Genomic DNA, 17,332 nt, shown 5'->3' with positions numbered 1-17,332 from the left:
TTGGCTTTTCATTGATTTTGGTACTTGTAGCCATGTATTCTAAAATAAAAGCATTCTGTAATTAAGAAAACCCATTAAATTAACTCGTATTGAAAACAGGCTTTATTTATTGTGTGCAGAGCTCATTTAAATAATTGGTAACAGGCATGGTTCAGCATGCTGAGTGTTTAATGATGCCTCTTGACTTCTGACCTGTTATATGATTCTATATAATGGACTCTAACCTGAGATTTATATTTTACTATGTTCTAATTGGTATAACGGCACCCACATGGTGTTACTTGATATTCAGATATCAAGCCATCTACCGAATGAATTGGAGAATATAATCAGCTTTGGACCATGCAAACAAGACACTAAATTAGTGTTCTGCCCACTACTGAAATATCTCGCACAGTGATTAATTGAAATTAGGCATGGGAGGCAATTAAAAAGCAGTGTTCTGCCTTGCGTTGATAGGGAAATATGCTATTTTTGTTTGTGGGGTAATCTTTCCATTGAGTTAATTCCTTCCTGCTCCTGGCTTACACTGGAAAAGGCAAGATTTAAATACCTGCCAGCAGCTAGAAGAAAATAAAATGAGCAGTGACGAGGACAAAGCCATGCATCTGTTTTTATGTCATATTTCATCAACTTCTCCCAAGTGTTCAATTATATTTATTTTAGGAGACTGAAGAAATGAAAAAAGCAAGAAAGTAACTTTAAGGTTCGGTTATTTATTCAACGTAGCTTTCTACTAATCAGTTATAGCATTAAAAATTACTAGCAAAAGTGTGCTTGTTCGGTGAACAGGACTGGGATGCCCCAGCAGTATGAATAATTTCTGTCTATTATTATGACAATACTTTGATGATTGAAATTCTGGAAAAATAACATAGACCACAGTTTTCAGAGTGGAGCAGTGTGGAGTACAGCGGCGGCTGGTGCCCCCACGTTTGGTTGGTCGTTCGATCGATCAAACCCCCCACCCCTGTTTTTTCGTTACTCGCCCAACAACCCCCCCCCTCCCCGTCGCTCACCTATCCACCTACCAGCCCCACTCTTACCTTCCAGGTCACGGGCAGCTTTGGTGGCTTCCCCCTGCATTTTCTCAACAGCTTTCTCTCTGCTTCTGCTACTGCGATCCCTCTTCTCTCAGCCAATCAGGTCTTAAGACCTGATTCCCGATTGGCCTGGGAAGAGAAGCAGGAAGAAAATAGCGAATATTAATTTGCTATTGTCACACAAGAGGATGGGCCCGGGGTGCAGAGCCCATCCTTTTCATAGCCAATTAGAGCCTCAGGCTCTAATCATGTGCTTAAAAAAAAAAAAAAACATCAATGAAATCCATGTACCTGCACCCCTAATGGAGCAGCTGCCACTGGTGGAGTATGTAATTTCAGCACTGTGTTTAGAATAGGGCAGTTGGGGGATATACTGTAAAAGCACACTAAATAGGGAGTATGTAATGTATTGCGCAGAACTGAGATGGGGGCAGTTTGGTGAATTTCACATACTGCACCATGTAGGGAGAGGATACCACACCCTTCACTCCAGCCCACCCCACCATTCACCCGAAATTATTTAACACATACACCCATCACACCTTTACCCACCTTGGTGCTCCCAATAGCGGAACAGCAAGTCGACATGTGTCAGATTCCAGGCAGGTCTGCATATTCTGGACAGAGGCCTTTATTTTCCCAAAGCTCCTTTATCACATGATGCTGCACCCACTACCTGCACATTACTTTCATATTGCCCCTAGAAACTGACCCTGTATGAACTAAGTTATGTCATGAGTGGGTATGTTTGGAGCTCACTTTCTGGGTTTTGTCTTTAATACAACTATGGGATTTAATTGCAGAGTTGCCTTGCCAACTTTCTTGGAAACAAGAAGTACTGCACAAATATAAGAAAGCTGCCATGCTATCGGAGAAAATTGTTACAAAAGACTACTCCCACCTTGCATTAAAACAATGCCATGTCAGTGCTGCTTTTTACAAGATATTCTATTATTATCTAAGTTATTCTATTTATTTAATATAGTTGGATGTTTAATTTATATTTTTTGGTCTTTTAAACATACCTTATGCATACTTGCGTACGGTTCTGGGACAATCCAGATTTCTGGACCCTCATCCCAATCTGAGGCCGGCCTGATCAAAATCACCAAAAGCAGCTTCTGGCTCTGAAAATATAGCTGCTGCCACTTCCCTGTGTGTTCAGTGTACAAGTAGACAATTCTCTTGTACAGTGAAGCTGGTTAGCTGCACGATTCAGAGGCCCCTCCCCTCTCCACTGAACACACGGGGAAAGAGACCTGCAAATGGAGCTGCCGCCAACCGCCCGCCCTGTGGGGACACCTGATGTAAGGAGGGAGTCCACTGCCTGGGGACACCTGATGATGTAAAGAGGGACGCCACTGCCTGGAGACATCTGATATAAGGAGGGTCTCCGCTGCCTGGGGAAACACTGATTATGTAAGGAGTGACTCTGGTGCCAGGATGATTGATGCAATAACACCAGTTGTTTAGAGTATCTTTATCTACTGATTGCTACATTTTCTGGAATACACATATTTCTATTGTGGTGTAGGATTTGGGCCTGCTGTCCCTTCATCCCTCTTTCTTTCCTTCCTTCTCTCTCCTTCCCTCCCTATTTCTTTCTTTCTCTCTCCATCCCTCATTCATGTCAGACTCAAACAACACCCCCTTTGAGTCACGCCCCCTTTAAGCCACGTCCAATATTTAGTTTATGCCATACCCACGCAGGAGTTCCCCCTTAGGAAGCAGCTTCCTATGGTGGGAATAGGATCGGGGTTGCTCTATGCAAAACCATTGGACTAATTATGACATTTTTATTATTTTAGGTAAAAAAAAAATGTAAAGCTGTGCATTCACTTTAACCGTGGTAGAATAGGCTACACCACATAACAGTCTGTGCTTTGAATTTGTAAAGTGAAGATTTTCTATGTTATATTGAAGATCTAGAAACAACTGTGCCAAAGTAGTACACGAAACATCTATCTTTTTGTCTGGAATTCCTCCTGAAAAATATCAGTGTACCTCAGGGTTGCCACCTTATCCTTTTGAAACTGAACACATATTAATTATCCAGGTTCTGTGGCTAAGGTGGCAATTAAACTCACTTAGTGCCCTATCTGCATTAAATTAGCCCCAGAACCTGTGTAAATCAGATGTGTTCGGATTTAAAGGGATGAGGTGGCAACAATAGTGTACTTCCTAACATGTGAGGGTGCCTAGGAAACTCTGTGTTTCCAGCCTCATATCTTTATATTTGTATTGTAAGGCTAACAGCTTTGCATGTCAGTGTACCACCCTGCTAGATCAGGTGCTAGAAGTGAGGCAAATTTAGTTTTTGGCTCTTCTGTTAGAAGTGGAGATATGATTGAGTTTTGCCTACTCTGAGTTCTACAGCTGCAGGCTTGTCTGTCCCCCCCCCCCATCTTTGCAGAATCGCCCGTAAACATAGTGAGCAGGAGAGAGCAATGTCTGAGCTGGCCCTGAATGCAGCTTCAGCTAATCCCTTGTAAAGATGAATAACCAGCGGGGGCTGAAAGGTGTATATAAGGCTGAGAGCAGAAAGTAGTGGGTCCTTTTGTCTGCTGACAGTGACCCAGCCTGGAAATGCTGTTAAACCTTCCAAGGCTTAGGAGAGGCTTTAAAGTGGAGCTCCACCAAAAAGGAGAAGCTGGTACCTGGTTTGGACAGGTACCCGCTCTCACTTCCGGCTCAGATAGTCACAGTGATCTACGAACATGTTTGGCCCCTCCCACACACAGGTCCCAGAAGACTTCAGGACCATTCACAAAGCACAGCATGACTTGCGCAAGAGCAGTGGGAAGCCATCTGTGAAGCCGGAAGGCTTCACTGCCAATATCCCTTACTTAAAATGCCGGATTCTGCACCTGAAGCTGATTGAAAAATCAGTTTGGGTGCTGACTTTATATTAATAGTCAGCAGCTACAGTATTTTTGGGGGGAGACTGGAGCTCTGCTTTAAAGAAGTCCTGGATGATTCTCGCTCAGTGAGGAGCTATAGGATTACCCTTATAGTCTGAACATTCAAGGCAACACCCAGAGGGAATCTTCCTGGGAGAATTCATACAGCCTTTTTTGTGGAGGAAAATTCTGCTTTTTAGCGGCTTCAAGATAGTGTCCTCGTTCAAGTTGTCTAATTCTGGGCATCCCAAATCTTTTCCCAATCCACACCCCAGTTGTACAAAACAATAAAAACACCAAAAAAATACACTATCTGCCTGATTACTGTCTGAGGGCTGAGTGAGTTTGGATGCATTTGGCTGCAAATACCCTGTACCAGGCTGCTTGCTCCATAAAGGGATCAGAACCTGGGGTTGAATCGCTAGACACCGGTCGCAACTGCATGGTCACTTGGTCGCTCCTGCATGGTGTAAACAGAGCTTAAAATCTAATGCAGTGCTGCCTCTGATTGCTAGTCTCAGGACATTTGGAGGGAAATCTGGTGATATCACTGCCGTGTAGCTCACTGTTCTCCTTGCTGGAAGCTCTGACATCAAGAAGCAAAGCCCAGCCTCCATCAAGTTTGTCACCCCTACATGGTACAGAACAAGGCATTGTAAAGCCCCATACACACGATCGGACTTTGTACAAACTTTCCCATGGACTTTTGTACAAAGGTCGTTGGCTGAAAGTTTGTATTGCATACACACAATCTGACTTTTTAGGCAACAAACACGAATGTAGCGACTTTTCAACGTACTGACAACACTTCAAAAGACGTTCAATTACTCCAGCACCACCTTTGGTCAACTTCTGTATTATTGTCTGATCTTTTGCATTGGTTCTGAGCATGCTGTTTGTAAAGTCCGATGATTTTCTGTACACACAATCGGACTTTGCTCCATCAGACTTATGTTGTCAAAAAGTTTGTCCGTTCGCACAGCCAACAAAAGTCAGATGAAAACGGAAAAAGTTTGTCCGATGGAGCGTACACACTGTCGGATGTTGCTCCAAAACAGCTAATTTGCATGTTTGTTGTCAAAAAGTCAGATCGTTGATAACAATTGGCAAACTTGGGAAACATGGTATAAAAGTACTCATATTTTGTAAATCCTTGACCTGGAACCTATCTACCCCTATTAGAAAGCAGAGACCGCACAGGACCATTCTCATTCCCATTCCTACCCACTCTCCCTTTCAGACATAAGACAGACCTGTCTTTGACAGTTCTCCGTTACCTGTTATGTTTCAGTTTACAGTATGTTTTATCAAAAATGTCTTATGCTTCTCCCTACTATTTGCCTCAGGACACGTTATATACTGTTGGGAAGATGTGGAGATTACATTGTGATTACATTGTCATTGTACTGTAATTTTCTTGTGAAAATCTCTTAGGCTCGGTTCACACAGGGGGCGACACGACTTGCCGCGCCGCGACCTGCCGCGACCTCAGCGGCGACTTGCAAACGACTTCTGTATAGAAGTCAATGCAAGTCGCCCGAGGTCGCCCAAAGTAGTACAGGAACCTTTTTTCTAAGTCGGAGCGACTCGAGTCGCTCCTCTTAGAACGGTTCCGTAGTACAGAACGGGGGCGACTTGTCAGGTCGCGGCGCGGCAAGTCGTGTCGCCCCCTGTGTGAACCGAGCCTTAATAAAAACTATTTACAAAAAAAAAAGTCAGATCGTGTGTACAGGCCTTAAGTCAGTAATGGAAAAAATATCTGCTGCATGTAGACCACAGACAATACTAGCCTTTTGCCCCCTGTCTACCTTTTTTTTGGTACAGCTTCCAAAAGTTTTCTTTTTCTTTAGTAGACAGCTCCAAGCAACAAGACACACCTATTTATGAAAAAGCTTACCTTTTCATTGGTAAAGTGTAATGACAATACAGTTAACCAGTTCAATAATGTTATCTTCTTACAGGCAGAACAAATTGAAGAAGTAATTATATACTGACGGGAATAATTTAATAAAGTCATCAGCTGAGTTTGTATCTGTCAGATCAAAACATTTTATTCTAGGCTGCAAACTTACATGTTGATGTTATTTTCATTCAGTATTAGTATAAAGGCAAAGTAATTGCCAATGTTTTACAATATGGGAGAACTTTGCATAAAATCAAAAGGTGTATGCTCATAAATGGAGAATATGTTACTATCTTTCCGGAGAGGGCGCCTGTTTTTTTACAGGTACACTGTCCCTACTTCTAGCAGACTGGGCCACAGCAAATTATGTCAGCAGCTCGAATAGTCTATTCCCTCACAGGTGAAGACCATGGGGCAAGTTTCTTGAGCATCTGGTTACCTTGTGCCAATTCACAACTGTTGGTACCTAGTGCATTCTCCAGAACACTGAACACATGAATCAGTTCAGAGTCTTTACTCAGAAGTCCACAGGATGGATAATCACCTTCCAGATTCCTCCAGACACAATCCAGTGAGTGAGACTTTACTTCTCTAAACCAGATCCCTTTAGAGAAGTCCAGATCACAGCCAGGTCCCAGCTCTGCACCACTGAGACCTCACAAAACAACAAAACAGTCCATAGGTGGAATCAGGGACAACAGGCTGGGAACTCTTCTTGTTGGGGAAGAGACAGTGGGGGTTATGTAAGAAAGTGCAAACTACAAGTGCAAAGTGCGTGCAGGGCAATCCACTGGGGAAGAACACGGGCAAAATTCCAGTGGCTCCTCCGGGAGTAAGCGATACAAAAGAAATTATACTTTGAAGAGGTGATCACAATGTGGTCATACTAAGGCAATGCAGCAAACTAAGAGTCAACTTCTCAGATAAAAGCAGTGAAACCTTCCAGGGGCAGTTCACAAAGTGGGTCGTACAAGAGAGAGCAGAAATCCAGGACTCCAAAGGATTAAAAAAAGGAAGTGACATATTTTAAGGGCAGTTCACAATAATAAAGTAGGTCATGTCAAGACAGAGCAGCAAGCCAGAGACAAATGTAAAATTGTGGATCATCCAAGTTTCTATATCACAAATACAGTTAGGAGAGAAGCAGCTAAAGTAGAATCTATTTTAGTGTGGATGTATATCTGAGTGTCATCAGCATAGAAGTGATAATTGAGCCCATGTGATCTTTAACAGTTGGACAAGTGAAAACATGTAAATGCTAAAAAGTAAGGGATCCATGATTGAGCCATGAGGAACACCAAACTTGACTGGACTGACTTCAGACTGGAATCCGCCAAGAGAAACAAAGGGACAGTGATCAGTAAGATATGACTTAAAGTGGAAGTAAACCCTCCTATCGTTTTCAGCCATGGAAGCTGCCATTTTTGACCCTGTTTAATCTTCAACTGTCATGGTGCTGCACATGTGATCAGTTATGACACCAGCCATTGGATGGTTTGACAGTTTGACTGAGAGCACAACCAATGTGCAGTTAGCATTCCCGGGATGCCGGGAATGTAACTGTTTTTTGAAACTGTTAAATTGATGGGGTTACTTCCACTTTAAACCATTTCAGAGACAATTCTGAGACTCCAAATATGGTTTCAAGGCGAGAAAGTAAAATATTGTGGTCTTCAGTACCAAAGGCAGAACTAAGATCCCGTAGACCTGACACTTCCAACATACAGGTGACAGAGAGGAAACAGGAGAAAGTACTTCATAAGCTGGCAACAAATTATCATGTTGCCCATTAGGCCTGAGGCCCTTGGCTATATTGAGCTGCCATAACCCTGGACTAATGTCCCTCCTGCTCCTGTTAACACATGCTCTATTAATAAATGCACACAAATGTTAGTTAACAAACATGACTTCCAGGAAACAAGGCAACATTTGTGTGTTTTAATCAAGGATGGTATTTTTCTGAAGTTTGACTAGATAAGTATAAGTCTGAATGTAATCACAATCGTGAGGATATAAATATAGCTCATATACAATATGTTCTCTCTGCAGATTACAGGAAAATGACTATTATCTTGATGTACGAGTTAAGTGCTTTAGGTGCTTCACAAAACATTTCACCATGGAGATTGCCTTGTATAACCGCTCACAAAAGTTGTTCAACAATAATTGCTATCCTTATGGATCATAATTGTAATGTTTTCCATTTCAGTGAAAGCCGTGCTTTAGGCTGTCGGAAACAAAAAGCTTTTTAATAGTTTATGCAAAGAAACACAAGAAAAACTGCAACTGTTGGTGAAAGACTGAACTTGTAGCTGAAATGACTGAAGGGTGATATATTAACCATGCAATAAGCTAATTGCACGAGTTGTTTTATGACTGGTTTTGCCTGGCTACCTGTCCTTCCATGGCTCTTTTTGCTTGAAGCAAACTTGTAAATGTTTGTTTGAGCCAAAATAATAATTTTGCTTTAGGCTCTGTTCACACCTTGGCGTTCCAAATCGTGGGCGTTATTTTTAGTCTTTATCAGTCTTTTTTTGTTTATAGCACATGTAGCAAAGTCCCGGGCCTCTTTAGGCCGAATAGTTACCTCCAAAGTTAAGGAGCGTTGCCATCCTTCACTGTAGAGTGAAATGGTGGTTGTAATACAAGATGAACAGGTGGGCGCCAGACACTTTTTGAATGCAAAGAGATTTATTGTCTCTTAAACAGAACTGTGTGAGACAGGGTTAGGGCCGGGACACCCTTAGGTAAATGCAAAGATAATTAGCAGACTCACAGATTTCAATAGGTAGGCAGCTATACAGGTGAAGATCTTCAGCCAGAAACCACTTCTGTATCAATAGGATCGCTGTCTCCTATGGCAACAAGCTGTTACAACTCTGTCCAGGATCCCTGTGCAGCAATACATCACCGCTATAGTGATCTATTGCTGGATGACTGCGTTGGGGTTAGTAAAATCAAGTCTCTGTTGACCAGATCCAAAACACCACATGAAAAAAAATCATGTAAAAAAAAAAAGTTAAATATGTTCACGTGAGTCAATGACGTAAGGTCATTTGGGTTTTTAGCAATCACAAACCTGTCAAAACTTTGTCGGCGTGCTAATTTGTGCCCTCATCAACCTGACTTAATGTTATCTTAATGTTATGCTAACTAATTTAGGCAAGGGGGGCGTGGCTTGCCGACTCGTGCTGATGGCTGACTGATTCCTCTGCTCCGCAGAAACCCAGCCACAGCGACAGTCTAAACGACTATTGAGAAGGGGAAAAACATTCACAGAGCATCCGAAGGCTCCACACAGTAAGCGGACATGCTTAAACGAAGAAAGAGATCCTCTCTGCCTAAAAAACTAACGGACTATTTCCCCTCACCTGAAGCGCTGAGCAGCCAAAATGGCGGCGGCGGCCGAGATTCATCAGCGCGGTCCTCCTCCTCACAGACGCCTCAGAGCTCACTGCTGCCTTCGGGACCCCAGAGTCTTCACACCGCACAGGGTGAGTGTTCCCCACCTAACTCTCCCACAACTTCCAGCCCTGCTAAGTCCAGGCTCAGGACGGAAGAGCCATTACAACCTCCCTCAGCTCCCAGCTTGCTCTCCCTCCCCTCACCACAACAGGCCTCAGTGCTGGAGACTTTCCCTGCTTCAGATCAACCTCTGTCAGAAAGCACCATGAAGAACATGCTGCTCTCACTGAGGCAGACACTATACTCTGATATATCCTCAGCAGTCTCATCCCTCTCTATTGTAGTGAATCAACATGACAATGCTATCACACATATAGAGAATAAATTGGGAGACATGCTCACTGCACATAATGATTTGGTTGACGGCTTTGCAGACCATGAAGATGAACTACAAGCAATCAACCTTAAAATCGCAGATTTGGAAGATCGTTCCAGAAGGAACAATATTAAATTCCGCAATGTCCCAGAATCGATCCAACAATCCGAGCTCATACAATTTATACAAGCTTTGATGCAGGCTCTTCTACCTGACCTGACTGCCCGTGATCTGGAAATCGACAGAGCACATAGACTCCCCAAGCCATCACATCTTCCTGACTCCACTCCTAGGGATGTATTGGCGCGCATCCACTTTTTTTCTGTCAAAGACAGAATCCTAAACGCAGCCAAACGAGCAACAAATCTCCCTGACCCCTTCACTAACATTGCATTGTATGCGGATCTCTCTAAAGCAACGATGGATAATCGCAGACAGCTGGCGACCATCACAAAAGCACTTTGAAATCATAATATACCCTATAAATGGGGCTTCCCTACTAAGCTTCTTATTACGCATCAAAACAAAACCCATGCAGTGCGTACCCTCCCTATGGGGCTTTCTCTCCTGAAACAATGGCGTATCATCCCAGAAGACTCGCCGATCCCTTCTGCCCAAATGCCGACTCTTATGGAAACCGGAGGAGACCCTTCTGATGGACATCCAGCGTAAAATTTACCCTTCTCTACAAAACAATTATGGCTGGCTAACTGCAGCATTCCTATCCAGCACTTGCCTGCCTGTTCAGAGATCCCTGTCCCACGTTGTGGACGTAAGATCTCTCTACCCCACTTTCTTTTTTGCAGTAGTGTCTGCACATTGAGCTCAGACCCTTTTTTGTTACTGGGCTCTCATTTTTTAACCCCTATCCCTCATTCATACCCAGCACCAGTTACCCTTCTTCCACTTCCCCTAACAAGCTACATCAGGCACCTAGCACTATAACATACAGCGTACTCCTCACATAGCCGGACTGGCAAAACAGCCCAACATATTTTACTACCCTGCTGTTTCTACAGACATCCACACTTCTATCCAATCCTAAGAATGGCTTTCAAACTAGTCTCTATTAACGCTAGGGGCTTAAACTCCCCTCAAAAAAGATCTGCACTCATTAAAGAGGCTACCAACCAAAAGGCTGACATCCTCTTAGTACAAGAGACTCATTTTGCTGCTGCAAAATCTCCTACACTCAAGATGAAAAACTACGACCATATTATCTTAGCCTCAGGGCCGAAGAAGAGAAATGGTGTCCTCACTGCTATACGAAACACTGTACAGTTTACGCTACATCAATCAATTTTCGATCCACAAGGCAGATTCCTAATTATCATCTGTGACATTAACCAAATTACCTACACCCTGGTAAATGTATACAGTCCAAATACACATCAACTACGATTCCATAACCGATTATATAAAAAAGTCACGCAAATTCGAAAGGGGAGGCTCCTCATGGGCGGAGACTTTAACATTATTGGGGATTCCTCTTTAGACACTACCTCTACGCCTAAAACCCAACGCTCCACCCTAAATCCCTTTCTTCATGCAAACGACCTTTATGATCCTTGGAGGTGCCACCACAGCAATGAACGGGACTTCTCCTACTTCTCCTCATCCCAACTTTCCTATTCCAGAATTGACTTCTTTGTTGTTGATAGACTCACTTTGCAAGATATAACGAAATCTGAGATTGGCAGTATCACGTGGTCGGACCACGCACCTGTCTCCCTCTTTGTGGGAAACTGCAGACTTAACACTGCTCGATTGTGGAGACTTGATTCTTCTCTCCTCTCGGATCCCAAGGTTATTCAACTTCTCACTACTGAACACCAACTGTATTTCCAAACCAATGATCAACCGAATACTGATAAGTTTGTACTGTGGTCAGCCTATAAAGCTTACATGCGTGGCATTCTAATTAAGCTACATAGCAATGTTAAATACCAGAGGTCTAAGCAAGTTGACGAGGTCCTCCGCCAAATTACTCTCCTGGAACATCAAAATAAACAGAAACCCTCCCAAAAATTAACTGCTGAGCTCCTAGAACAGAGACAGAAACTCCGATCCCTTTTACTTTCCAAATTTGAACACAACCTCAAATTGACCAAGGCCAAATACTACGCTCTAGGCAATAAAGCTGGCGCTCTACTAGCCAGACAGGTCAAAGCCCAATGCCTTAAAAATAAGATAAGTTCCCTCAGGCACCCTACCTCCAACACACTCTTGACAAATCCTCAGGATATAGCTAATGCCTTTAGCGACTATTATTCTTCTCTCTACAACCTGTCCAAAGATGCAGATACTCCCCAACCAAATGACCAAATTATCCAAGACTTTCTATCCTCACTTGATCTTCCGACTATAAATAGCAACCAATTGGAGGAACTCTCTCGACCATTCTCCCTGGATGAAACCTTAAAGGCCATCAACTCTCTTCCGCTTCACAAATCTCCAGGTGAAGATGGATACACTAATGAATTCTATAAATCATTTGCCTCCATTATTGCTCCCCTTCTTACGGACCTCTTCAACTTTGCTGCCACCTCTGGTTCTCTACCGGTAGATATGCTGCGTTCCACCATCACCACTATCCCCAAACCGGAAAAGGACCACACCTCCACAAAAAATTACAGACCTATCTCTCTCCTCAACACTGATATAAAATTATTTGCTAAAATTATTGCTTCCAGACTTGTAGACTACCTTCCCGACCTTGTACACCCTGATCAAGTTGGCTTTATGCCAGACAGACAAGCCCCGGACGCCACTAGATGAGTCCTTAACCTGATTCACCAAGTCACCCAAACTCGAACGCCTTCTCTGCTGTTGTCGCTAGACGCAGAGAAGGCGTTCGACAGGGTACATTGGGGCTTCCTCAGAGAAGTACTATCCAAATTTGGCATCACAGGATGGTTCCAAGCGGCCATACTCTCATTATACTCAAACCCTTCAGCCAGAGTACTGACTAATGGTACTCTTTCTAATCCCTTTAAGATTTCTAATGGTACTCGCCAAGGATGCCCGCTCTCCCCTCTCATCTTTGCCCTGATAATGGAACCCCTTGCGGCAAAGATTAGAGAAGATAAGCGCATCTCAGGAATTATACATAACGACACTGAACATAAAATCAGCCTCTTTGCTGATGATGTCATTTTAATGGTCACGAACCCAACTATCTCCATGCCTGCAATCCAAGACATCATTAGCCAATTTAGCTCGGCCTCCTTTTACAAACTTAATACTTCTAAATCCTTAATCCTTCCACTTAATCTCTCACATGGACAACAATCTCTCTTAGAGAGTAATCTCCCCTACTCCTGGACTAAAAGCTCCCTCCCATATCTCGGAATAAATTTAGCCCCTACTCTGTCCCAACTCTATGACCTCAATTATCGTGCCTTCCAAAAACGGCTACCCCAAATGTTGAATCAGCTGCGCACAACTGGTCTCTCCAAACTAGGTCGAATAGCATCCTTTAAAATGCTAATTCTCCCTAAGCTACTTTATCTTTTTAGGACTGTAATATCACCAATACCCCACTCCTTCTTCACCTCCATTCAAAAACAAATCTCCAGATTTGTATGGGACAATAAACCACCTAGATGTGCCCAATATATCCTAACCAGGCATCACAGAAAAGGAGGGACCAGCCTTCCTAATATTCAGAACTATTATTACGCCTCCATCTTAGACCAACTATACTATTGGTGGCATCCAAATCCTAATAAGGCCTGGTCTGTTTTAGAATCCTTGTCATTCCATCCTAATACTCTACATGAATCTCTGATCACTATTTCGGCAGGCTTCCCTCTTCCTTCAACTCATAAATCCCCAGCCATAATGGCCTCTTTAACAGTCTGGAAAAAAGTCACCCAGATGAAAATCTTAGATCAACCGTGTCATCTACTACAAATTCCACCTAGATCGATACTGTCACAAATACCTAACATAAATTTAAGCAACTGGTTGAAACGTAAAATATCTACTTTATCAGATCTATACCACACTAACCACAACTTGAAAACCTTCACTACTCTCCAAAACGAATTTGGCCTTCCCGACGATGAAACCTTCACATATATTAGGATCACACACCTCCTTCGCCAAGCCAACCTTTCTACAGTACTGACTTTCCCTGAGAAACTCCACAACTTTTACACCAATTCAACATACCCTAAACGCGGTATTTCATTGATGTACTCTATTCTAAATGATAATCGGCCTTACTCGCAAATACCGTCTCTATCCAGATGGATGGACGAACTAAATACTAAGGTCACACCTGACATGTGGACACGTGCCTTTAGATACACTTACACAGCCTCCCGCTGCTCTAATCATTGGGAATCTTATCAAAAAACACTCCATAGATGGTATCTCACACCTTATCGTCTCTCTAAATTTTTCCCAGATCATCCTTCTACCTGTTGGAGATCATGTGGAAGTACCGGTACCATAGCGCACATCCTATGGTTCTGCAAATCTTTGAGCTCCTTCTGGAAACAAATTTTTGCCTTGATATCCAACCTGTCACAAATCCCTACACTCCCCGACCCTTCATTGGCTCTTCTACACCTCGGCGTTGACAAATTTCCAACACATACACGAGTTGTGATTATTCACCTACTCCTTGCAGCGAAATTGAACATAACTAAACTTTGGAAAGCCTCTTCTTCTCCTTCTCTCACACACACAATTGCAGACCTAAACTTTCAATGTGAGATGGAAAGGATAATAGCTCGAAAACAATTAAGTATGAAAAAGTTTTTCTCTGAATGGCGTATTTGGCTTTCGCACCCGAAATATACGGTAACTGCATAATTTTAGTTCCTACTTGCTATTCCTTATCAATATTATTGTCTGACTGATGTACTTTCCTTTGTAACCATTCCCCCCTGATGTATCCATTATATTTCCTAACTGGTGCTCTCCTATCTGTACTCTTGCCCCCTTTCCCCCCGACTGGAGATATTACATTTCTACTCTCTTGTTCTAGTATCTATACCCAATTCTATTTTAACTAGTTTGCATAATTGACTAGCTATGTGTTACTTTACTCTACTGTATATGATCTCTATTTGTTTTCTCTAGTCGGAACATCTGATAAGCTGTTATAATTGTTTATCTTGTTTCAAATACTGAAAATCAATAAAGAAATATTGAAAGTAACTAATTTAGGCAAACTGATTTTCTTCTCTGCATAGAAAAGGGAATAAAACACTTTACTTTGAGTTTTATCATTCTGCTACATTACATAAGTCACACTGATGCTTATATGATTTTAATCAGCAGCCTTTGTTGATTATATTGTGGGGTACATATAGGGGGTGCAGAAAATATGTAAACGCTGCTTTGGTAAAAATTATATTGCATTTTCTTCAAATTTTTTACTATGTATTCCAAATAAAAAGCAAGGCAAAAATATATGTATCCAAATCAGCTATTAAATTAAAGCCAGAGCTGATAATATTCCCTCCCTGCTTTGCCCCCTTCCATGACTTTTCCATCAAAATCAATAATGCAACCAGTCACCAATCTCTCCCCTCACGCCAGGGTACTAGGTGTAATCCTAGACACTGATCTGTTCTTTGAGCCTCAAATCCAATCGTTGTCAAAAGCTTGTAGACTTCACCTCCGTAACATCTCTAAAATGTGCCCTTTTTTAGCTAATGAAGCCACCAAGCTCCTCATTCAATCCCCTGCTATCTCTCACCTTAAATAGTGCCTCCATTCTTATAGGCCTACCTCTCAATAGGCTATCCCCTCTTTAGTCTATCATGAATGCTGCCACCTGACTCATTTACCTTATTAACCACCCAGTGTCTGCCACCCCTCTCCACCAATCCTTACATTGGCTTCTGATCGCCCAGCAAACTACATTTAAAATACTAACAACAACATACAAAGCCATTCACAACTTTGCCCAAGCTATATCACTAGTCTTGTCTACATATATCACCCAAACCGTCCTCTCTGCTCCTTTCAAGACTTCCTGCTCTCAAGCTCCCTTGTTGCCTCCTCCCATGCTCATCTCCAGGACTTCTCCAGAGCCTCAACCATCCTTTGAAACTCTCTACCCCAATCTGTCCAGCTATCTCCTACTCTGGCTGCCTTCAGATAATCCCTGAAAAGTCATCTCTCCAGGGAAGCCTATCACACCTCCAATTAATCTTATATCACTTCCATCAGCTCATTCCCCACAGTTACAACCTTCTGTGCCCCTTGTCCCACCCTATTAGATTGTAAGCTCCTTTGAGCATGGCCATCTTTTATTCTATTGTATTGTAACTGTATTGTCTCCTTTTTATATTGTAAAGCGCTGCATAAACGGTTGGCGCTAATATAAATCCTGTATGATAATAATAATAATAATAACATCTGTCTCTTGAAAAAAAAAAAGTGTTCTATTTTACAGTAGACTAAAAGTAATGTGTGGAACCACCTTAAGGCTGAAGATTCATTGAATTTTAACGAACAGACCAGATCAATCTTAACGATTAGGCTTGGAGGTTAGGATTATCATTAGGATTAGGCTTACGTTAATTGGTGAATAACAGTCAGTAAATGGCTAGTACATTTTTGTGATAAAAGTATAAGATATACTCTTTGTGCTGCCACCAAAAATGTGTGTGCTGAAACTAGCTGAAAAATAACTCATTTTAAAAGGCCAAAAGCTAGTGTGCAAAATATCTGTTGAAATTATATTACTAATCTCAATATATACATTAAACCCATTTTTCTCTTACATTTTTGCTTTTGCAATTAGGAAATTATATTTATTTTTGAATAAGGCTGTAAGTGTAGTACATAGGTTATATAGACAACTGTACCCACATCCTATGTTTATGCTATGATATACAATGAATATTCATTGTGTGTATTAGCAATGATTTATCCCCCTAAGGTATTTTGTTTTCGGTCTCACACATCTCAAAGTCCCTTAATGGCCACAGGGCTTGACATTCTCCAACAGGCATGCAAGTACAAACTAGTCAATTCAGATCTGCTTCAGGAGCTTTTTGTTTAACCTCAGGAGTAAACTCTGTTTTAAAGGTTAATTAACCAGATTAATTATTTTTATTCTCTTAGACCCCCCACTCCCTCAAAAAAAAAAAAAAAAAAAAGTGAAACCTTTTTTTTCCATAGTTTTTTCACTATAATTAAAGTGATTGTAAGTGTTAATTTTTTATTTTATTAAAATAATAAAACATGTTATACTTATCTACTGTGTTCAGAGCGGCCTCGGTCCTCTTTGTCTTGGGTCTCTTGCCGGTGTGGAGGGGTAATGCAGTAAGGCAAACCTTCTGCTATTACAACCACTTTAACCACTTCAGCCCTGTCAGCTTTTACCCCCTTCATAGCACCTCATGGCAAAGAACCCTTTGAGGATCTGAAAAAAAAAAATGTTTATCTACATAAATAAGGCCTAGGCTATAAGAAGATTGCCAAGACCCTGAAACTGAGCTGCAGGATGGTGGACAAGACCATACAGTGGTTTAACAGGACAGGCCTCGCCATGGTCGACCAAAGAAGTGCACACGATCAACGTCATATCCAGAGGTTGTCTTTGGGAAATAGATGTATAAGTGCTGCCATTATTGCTGCAGAGGTTGAAGGGGTGGGGGGGTCAACCTGTCAGTGCTCAGACTATATGCTGCAAACTGCATCAAATTGGTCTGCGAGGCTGTCGTCCCAGAAGGAA

The sequence above is a fragment of the Lithobates pipiens genome, unplaced genomic scaffold (assembly GCF_037356315.1).
Source record: "Lithobates pipiens isolate NorthernLeopardFrog02 unplaced genomic scaffold, aLitPip1_a1.2 Scaffold_18, whole genome shotgun sequence".
Taxonomy (NCBI): Eukaryota; Metazoa; Chordata; class Amphibia; order Anura; family Ranidae; genus Lithobates; species Lithobates pipiens.
Note: the sequence above shows the minus strand (reverse complement) of the source record.